An 8,879-nucleotide genomic window follows, 5' to 3' on the forward strand; every position below is an offset into this window, starting at 1 on the left:
TAAGCCTGCAGGATTTACACATTTAAAAAGCAGGCGTAAGGCCTGCTTTTTGCAAGGTAAGTGGCCAATTAATTAAAATTAAAACATTTTTTCCACAGGTTTATTATTTTTAAATACTTTAAAGCAAGGTAAGGTTATTTTTAGCCCCGTTAGAATATAAAATTATTTTTTCAAAAATTTAAATTATTGTTTAAAATAGTTATTTAATGTAATTTATAGTTTATTTAAAAAGTGTGATTTAAAAAAAATTTATTTGAAGGTTTACTGCTATTTTGGGGCCCGTAGTATTTATAAGTTTTGACAGGTCTTCCTGTCAATCTTATGAATGGGCTTTTCCCTCCTCCGATTGGCTGCCCATGGCTCACGTGATCCCAGGGGACGCATCGCACTAACTACGCCTCTGGGACACGCAAGCACAGCGCGCCGGCAGCTGGACCAGGCCCCGGAGCGGAATTCCACAGGGCCCTACAGCTCAACTGCCAGCGCGCAAGGTAAGTGCAGGTCGGGGGCTTACACCCGCGGGAAGCCCTCGACCCGAATTTCTGGGCCATTATTTCTACACTTCTCTGAGATTTGCCTACATAGCTGTTCCTCTATCTCCCCCTGACTGTTTGGGGGCCTATAGTACATTCCCAGCCAAGTGCTTGCCCCCTTTTTGTTTTTAAGTTCTACCCATATGGCCTCATTAGAGGAACCTGCTAAGATATCATCCCTCCTTACAGCAGTAATTGACTCCTTGCTTAATATTGTGACACCCCCTCCTCTTATACACCCCCCTCTGTCTCGCCTGAAGATTCTATACCCCGGAATATTGAGCTGCCAGTCCTGCCCCTCCCTCAACCATGTCTCTGTGATAGCAACAATATCATACTCCCATGTGTTCATCAACACCTTCAATTCATCTGCCTTACTCACAAGACTCCTTGCATTAAAATAAATGTCATCCAGCCTTGCCATACTCCCTTGTGCAGTTACATATTTGCTCTGCCTTCCAGGCTGACTTGTTTTTTCCTCTATATTTGGCTGTGCATCACCCCCTACTATAGCTCCACTCCATATCCCATCTCCCTGCCAAGTTAGTTTAAACCCCCCCCCCCCCAACAGTACTAGCAAACCTCCCCACAAGGATGTTGGTCCCGTTCCGGTTCAGGTGCAACCCGTCCGACTTGTACAGGTCCCACCTTCCCCAGAAACAGACCCAGTGATCCAGGAAACTAAAGCCCTCCCTCCTGCACCAACTCTTTAGCCACGCATTCATCTGCTCTATCCGCCAGTTCCTATACTCACTAGCACGTGGCATCGGGAGTAATCCAGAGATTACAACCTTTGAAGTCCTGCTCTTTAATCTGCTACCTACCTCCCTAAATTCTTGTTGCAGGACCTCATCCCTCTTTCTACCCATGTCGTTGGTACCAATGTGAACCACGACCTCTGACTGTTCACCCTCCCCCTTCAGAATGCCCTGCAGCCGTTCAGTGACATCAAATCACATATATTGCCTGTACAATTGCAGGTATGGTAGGTGAGGGAAATGTGGTGGATATGGCGTACATGGACTTTCAGAAAGCCTTTGACAAGATACCACACAGGAAACTATTGGAGGTGATTAATAGGTATGGAATAAAGGTAAAGATAGCAAATTGCATTAAAACTAGTTAGAAGGAGTAGAGGTTAAGGGTGGTGATTAGAACTGGGTAATCATATCCCATAGGTTGTCTGAGTACATCAATAATTTGGATATGTGGCTAGAGGGGGTGGTGTCCAAATTTGTACACAATACTAAAATGAGAGGCATATTAAATAGTTCTGAGGACCAAAGGAAGCTAAAATGGGTTTATTGAAGATATGGTGGCATGGGCAAAAATGTGGCAGATGGAATTCAATGTCAGTAAAATTTCAATGTTAGATTTTGGTAATAAAAAATGTAATAATTATACTTTGAATGAGGGAAAGTTGGGTGATGTGGAGGAGCACAAATATTTGGGGACTAAGGTTCACAAGAAAAAGAAAGAGTACCAATTTGCAGACTGGAAGGTCCCACAAACAGCAATGAGATAAATGACCAGATAGTCTGTTTTAGTGACGTTAGTTGAGGAATAAAGGTTATTTGAGTAGTGCCATGGGATCTTTTACATCCACCTGAGAGAGCAGACAAGGCTGCGGTGAATATCTCAAAAGACAGCACCTAAGAGAGCACAGCATTCCAACACTACTACACTGAAATGACATTCTAGATTATGTGATCAAGTCTCTGCAGCCACAACTTTCTGATTCAGAGGCAAGAGTGCTACCGCTGAGCCAAGGCTGACACAAGATGCTAAAGCCAGCACTACAAGTGGATAAGGCACTAAAATATGCTAATGTTTTATAAATGGATAAGGCCGGTTTTCGGTGAAAAAATGGTAGCCGCCTTGCTTCCGCCCACTTCCTGTGCAGAATGCGGCAGCCGCCATTTTGGAGAGGCCAGCAGCACTGACTTTGCTTGCGCTCGCTGCAAGTATGGTAATTAGTCAGTTTGTGATGTGAGTCAGCGTGCGATGCTGGATTAACACACGATCTGCTATTTTGGACGTCGCCGCTCCTTTTAATGCCCTCTCCAAAGCACGCAGAGCTGAACATGCATTCAGCTGCATGACAGACCCCCCCACCAGCGCTTTTGTACTGGTATCTTTACATTTTATTTGAGTAATGGCTTGGTGTAAGACATTTAAAAAGTTGTTAAAGTGTGAAGGTAGTGCAAGGAGTGCTCCTGGATGTTTGCAAGGCTTTGGCTCTTAAAGGAAGGCTGCTGAGACCATCACTTGCTCCCAGTCCTGGGGGCTCTCAGTCCCCTTTGGGCTGCAGCACGACATGGAGGTGCAACAGACGCAGAAAAGAGGACAAGCTGCTTGCACATGGAGGAGGAGGAGGAGGAAGTGGAGGAAGAAGCAGAAGAGGAAGAAGCAGAAGAGGAGGAAGCGGAAGGAAGGAGGCAACCCAGACAGCACCTTTCTGGCCGGGATATCAGGGATCAAATCATCCGCCTGCAGTACCAGTGACCACAACCCCAATTCCCCTTTCAACATTTGTCCCACACTGTACCTTCCCTCTGTGACTGACCATCACAGCGTCCTCTTGGCCCCAATGCTGAAATAAAAGCCACCACAAAGCAAACACTCCAATCCAACTTTATCCAAATATGCATCCAGTATTACATCAAAAAATCAACTAATCACCCTTATGCATTCCCTTAGTGACTGTCTTGCGTGTGTCTTTCCCCATCCTAGTGTTCTTACGCAGTGCTATCCCAGTGGCTGCAGCATAGCTGGTGGAAGGCTTCTGATTTTCAGATGGCCTTGCAGGACCACTTCGAGAGGCTGGTGGCTGGGAGTGTGAAATCAAGTGACAGTGTTTCCTCTTCTTCTTCACTTTCCTCTCCCTCTTCTTGGGTCAACCACTGGCGGGGCCGGCTGCATTTCTTGGGTGTCTGAAATGCAGAAGGTACAAGGGTAGGTGTGTGGTGAGAGGAGTTTTTTTTAAAATTCATTCCTGGGATATGGGCATCGCTGGCACTGCTAGCATTTATTGCCCATCATTAATTGCCCTTGAAAAGGTGGTGGTTGAGCCGCCTTCTTGAACCGCAGCAGTCCGCGTGGTGAAGGTACTCCCACAGTGCTGTTACAGAGGGAGATCCAGGATTTTGACACAGTGACAATGAAGGAACGGCGATATATTTCCAAGTCAGGATGGTGTGTGACTTGGAGGGGAATTTGGAGGTGACGGTGTTCCCATGCGCCTGCTGCCTTGTCCTTCTAGGTGGTAGAGGTCGCGGGTTTTGGAGGTGCTGTCAGAGAAGCCTTGGTGAGTTGCTGCAGTGCATCTTGTAGATGGTACACACTGCAGCCACAGTGCGCTGGTGGTGGAGGGAGTGAATGTTTAAGGTGGTGTGCCAATCAAGCTTTGTCCTGGATGGTGTCGTGTTCTTGGGGCAGCACTCACCAGGCAAGTGGAGAGTATTCCATCACATTCCTGACTTGTGCAATGTAGGTGGTGGAATGGCTTTGGATACCCAGCCTCTGACCCGCTCTTGTAGCCACAGTATTTATGTGGCTGGTCCAGTTAGGTTTCTGATCAATTATGACTCCCAAGATGTTGATGGTGGGGTATTCGGCAATGGTAATGCTGTTGAGTGTCAAGGGGCGGTGGTTAGACTCTCGCTTGTTGGAGATGGTCATTGCCTGGCACTGGTGTGGCGCGAATGTTACTTGTCACTTATCAGCCCAAGCCTGAATGTCGTCCAGGTCTTGTTGCATGTGGGCATGGACTGCTTCATTATCTGAGGAAAATCCCCACTTCTGACTTTATGATGGAGGGAAGGTCATTAATGAAGCAGAAGATGGTTGGGCCTAGGACACTGCCCTGAGGAACTCTTGCAGCGATGTCCTGGGGCTGAGATGAATTTGACCTGCTGCCTGAGGTCCTTTCAACAGGCATGGGCATATCGTGGTGCCCGTGCCCATTTTTCTGCGTTATCGAATTTCACCCTCACTGGGTTTTATGGAAACAGGTATAGAATATAAAAGTTGAAATGTAATAGTGAATCTATGAAAAACCTTAGTAAGACCACAGCTAGGGAACTGTGTGCAGTTGGGGCCTGTACACTGTAGAAAAGATGTTAAGGCAATAGAGTGGATACAGCACAGATTCACTAGTATGTTGCCTGGTAAGAGGCAATACAAATACAAAGAAAGGCTTGAAAAATTGGGGCTGCTTTAATTAGAACAAAGGAGATTACAGGGTGATTTGATAGATGTGTTTAAAATTATGAAGGAATGGGACACAATAGATAAATAGAAATACCTGTAGATGGTTTCCTGTGACTGAGAGGATATAGATATAAGATATAAGAGAAACATTTCTACACAAAGGGTTGTGAAGCTGCCTAACACACTACCAGTGTTACTGATTGAAGCAGAGACCAGGACAACATTTAAGATTAGCAACATTGAAACAGGTGAAGGTCATTCAGCCCCTCGAACCTGTTCCGCCATTCAATTAGATCATGGCTGATCTGTATCTTAACTCCATCCACGTGCCTTGGATCCATATCCTTTTATACTCTTGTCTAGCAAAAATCTATCAATCTCAGATTTTAAATGATTAATTGAGCTAGCATCTACTGCTTTATGTGAGAAAGAGTTCCACACTTCTACCACCCTTTGCGTGAAGAAGTGTTTTCTCACTTCTCTCCTGAATGGCCTGGCTCTGATTTTAAGCTTATATCCCTTGTCCTAGACTCCCCCGCCAGCAGAAAACGTTTCTCCCTGTCTACCCAATTAATTTCTTTCAAAATCCTAGAAACCTCAATCAAATCACCCCTTAATCTTCTATATTCCAGGGAATACAAGCATGGTTTATGTAATCACTCCTCATAATCTAATCCTTGGAGCCCTGGTAACATTCTGGTGAATCTGCGCTCACTCCTTCCAAGCCCAATATATTCTTTCTAAGGTGCGGTGCCCAGAACTGTACACAGTACTATAGATGAGGTTCAAACAATGCTCTGAATGGCCGTAGCAATACTTCCTCCCCTTTATATTCTAGCTCTTTAGTTATAAAGGCTAACATTCCATTAGCCTTTTTGATTATTTTTTGTGCCTGACTACTACACTTTAGTGATCTGTGTACATGGACCCCTAAATCTCTTTGGACCTCCACTGTTCCCAGCTTTTCATCATTTAATAAATACTCGGATCTATCCCTTTTGGTCCAAAATGGATGACCTCAAACATACCTGCGTTGAAATCCATCTGCCACAGTTTTGCCCACTCACTTAATCTATCAGTGTCTCTTTGTAATCTTATGCTTCCATTTATACTACTTACTATGCTACCAATCTTTGTGTCACCAGCAAATTTGAATATATGGCTCTCTATTGTGTTATCTAAGTCATTAGTAAATATAGGCCTAGAAATTCGGTTTTGGCGCAGCGAGGGCTTTAGCGCCGGAAGTTAGTGCCGGCGCTAAGTCCCCCTGCACGCGCCAAAAATTCAGTAGCGCCGCGCCCAAACGGCTGCCGGCGCTACTGAGGGGTCTCAGCGCCTCAAAACTGGCGCCACGCGCCGCATTGCGGCGCTATTCCGGCACTGCGGCGCCCGCTGCGGTGCGGCAGGCTCGGGAAGTGCAGGCCTCCTCCTTCCGTTAAGGAGGAGCTGCCTGCACCCGGCCGCGGCCCGCGATAATCTTTTTAAAAATGAGCCCGGCACCTCGGACAAGTGCCGGGCTTGCTTCTGTTCCGGGGGGGGTGGGGGGGAAGTCCGGGGAGGGAGCTGCGGCCAGGCGGCCGGCAGGAAAGCGGCCGGCCGCCGCGGGGCCTTTAATGCGCCGGCGCAAAGTTCTGTAAGGCACCTCTGCCAGAACGTTGCTTGCGGCTGCCACGGGCGAGGCGGCCGCAACTCAATTTCCGAGTTCGGGCGGGTTACCATGGCAACCGGGACGCTGCGTACACCGATGACGTCATTGGTGCCGGCGCAGCGCTACCGGCCTAACGCCGATTTAGGGCCCCTGTCAATTTCTAAACTGGCCATAACTTCGGCGCTAGGCCCTCTAGCGCCTCAAAAGCGGCGCTAAGGCCAGTGAATTTCTAGGCCATAGTAAATAGTTGAGGCCCCAGCACAGATCCTTGTGGGACATCACTAGTCACTTCCTTCCAATTTGAGTACATACCCATTATCTCTACTTTCTGTCTTCTACCGTCTAACCGATCTTCTAACCAGGTCAATAATTTGCCCTCAATTCCTCGAGCCTTAATTTTAGCTAACAGTCTCTTATGTGGAACCTTATAGAATGCCTTCTGGAAGTTCATATAATTTACATCCATAGAGATTCCCTTGTCTGCAACTTTAGTTACTCCTCAAAAAATTCAATTAGGCTTGTTAGACATGACCTAACTTTTACAATTACATATTGGATCTCTCTAATCAGCTCAAATTTCTCTAAGTGCTCAGTCACTCTGTCCTTAATTATAGATTCCAATAACATCCCCACAACAGGTGCTGTACTAAAAGGTCTATAATTTCCTGGTTTCTCGCTCTCAGATTTCTTAAATAATGGAGTTACATTTGCAATTTTCCAATTAAAAGGGACAATTCCTGAATCGAGAAAGGTTTAGAAGATTATGGCTAAAGCATCTGCAATTTCCTCATCCACTTCCTTTAAACCCCTGGGCTGGAAACCATCAGGTCCTGGGGATTTGTCAGTCTTTAGTGCCATTATTTTTTCTGATACTGTTTTCTTGCATATGTTAAATTTAGTGAGTTCCAGTCCTTGATTCATTGTTAATTTCCCTGAAATGTCAGGTATATTATCCTCTTCCTCTACTGTGAAAACTGACACAAAAGCCGGAATTTTGCCTACCTGGGCGGGTCCGGTGTCTGTGGCGGGTCGCGACTCCACTGCTGGCTCCATCCCGCTGTTGAAAATTAACTTACCTTAATGGGGCCTATTAGCCTGGCAACACGTCACCTGGACCAATGAGATGGAGCGGGTCAGGTGACGTCATTCATGACGCGTTTTCAGCCGGGATCCTTAAAGGGACCATGGCCACATTGTATTTGAAGTTTAATCTAACATAGTGCTGTCAGTGCACTACAGCATTGGAGTGCTGCAAACACTGACAATGACTGCACAGAGGCAGAGGGCTACATCTAGGTACTCCGATGACTCCCTCCATATGCTTATGGAAGGAATCAGAGCACGCAGGGAGGTCCTCTTCCCTTCCAATGGGTGGAAGAGACCTCCCCAGGAGACCAAAACAGCCTGGTTGCAGCTTGCAGCGGAACTCACAAGCAGGGATGTGGTCAGGAGGACCTGGGTGCAGTACCGCAAACATTTCAATGGTCTCATTAGATCAGGAAACGTTAGTACAAGGCCACTCAACTACATCCTGCTGTGCCACTTGTTACATCCCCATCAGTCTGTCTTCCCTACCCTACTCCTGCACATCCTTACTCACACCAACTTACCTTGCACCTCCACCCATCCCTCTCTATCTACATTATCACATCCCCATCTCACTAGCCACTCCTCACACTCACTCTCATCCTAGTCCAATCATACCAACTAACAACACACAAGGGTAGCCACTTGGGTGTTTTATGCAATGTTTATGTAAAGTTTCTGTTAATGTGCCGTCAAACATAAAAATCTTTATTTTCAACACTTTCTGATCTTGGACAGATTTGTGTGCACCTTTGGAAGTGGCTTAGTGAGTTGCAGTGAATGGTGAGACATAACAGTACCCCCTTGCAATGGTCATAAGTGTGAAAGGAATGGCTTGGGCATTGTAGGGATGCTTTCTGGTGCTGGTATGGGGTGGTGCCAACCTGGTGCATCATGTGGCAGCCAGGGTGTACAGCGTCAAGTGAAGTAAATCTGGCCATGATGAGGCCATCCCTCGCCTCCCAGGCAGCAATGTGGTTGGGTGCTGATGCCCTGTGTCCTGTGCAGCATCAGGTGATTGTGGAGAAGAATGGTGTTGTTGTTGGTCCTGCTGCTGCTGCTTGGTGCTGCTGGTGTTGGGGCTGATCGTGGTGGGATTCTGAGGACCAAGGTGAGACAGTATAAACGGCGCCCATGTTGATGGAATAAAAATGACAGAAGCATTCTGTCAATAGTGAGAGAGTTCTTCCAATGAGGTGACACTGGATGGAGACTTTGCTGGAAACACTTGCAGCCTGCAGAATCTGTGCTGGAAATGGACTGAGCAACAGCTTCTGCCTGAGGAAAGTGATCATTTTTCAGGTGGGAGCTTTCACTGAACATTTGATGCTGTCAAGTAATCAGCTGGAACAATGACCACGGAACTCCCACCTCAGGTTGACAGACGTGGTTCCCGAGCT

General features: G+C 46.7%; 1 protein-coding gene across 1 annotated transcript in view; it reads right to left on the reverse strand.

Annotated features, from left to right (window-relative positions):
• The window catches only part of LOC147123396 (granzyme K-like), a 53,053-nt gene extending 45,614 nt beyond the window's left edge, over positions 1-7,439 (reverse strand). Inside the window, exon 1 of the mRNA XM_085972326.1 lies at positions 7,396-7,439. The gene's annotated coding sequence lies outside the window, so the exon portion shown is untranslated. The remainder of the gene's footprint in view (positions 1-7,395) is intronic.
• Positions 7,440-8,879: the final 1,440 nt, after the last annotated feature.

This window comes from Somniosus microcephalus, chromosome 2, assembly GCF_052327205.1.
Source record: "Somniosus microcephalus isolate GS21.2 chromosome 2, FLI_Smic_1.0, whole genome shotgun sequence".
NCBI lineage: Eukaryota > Metazoa > Chordata > Chondrichthyes > Squaliformes > Somniosidae > Somniosus > Somniosus microcephalus.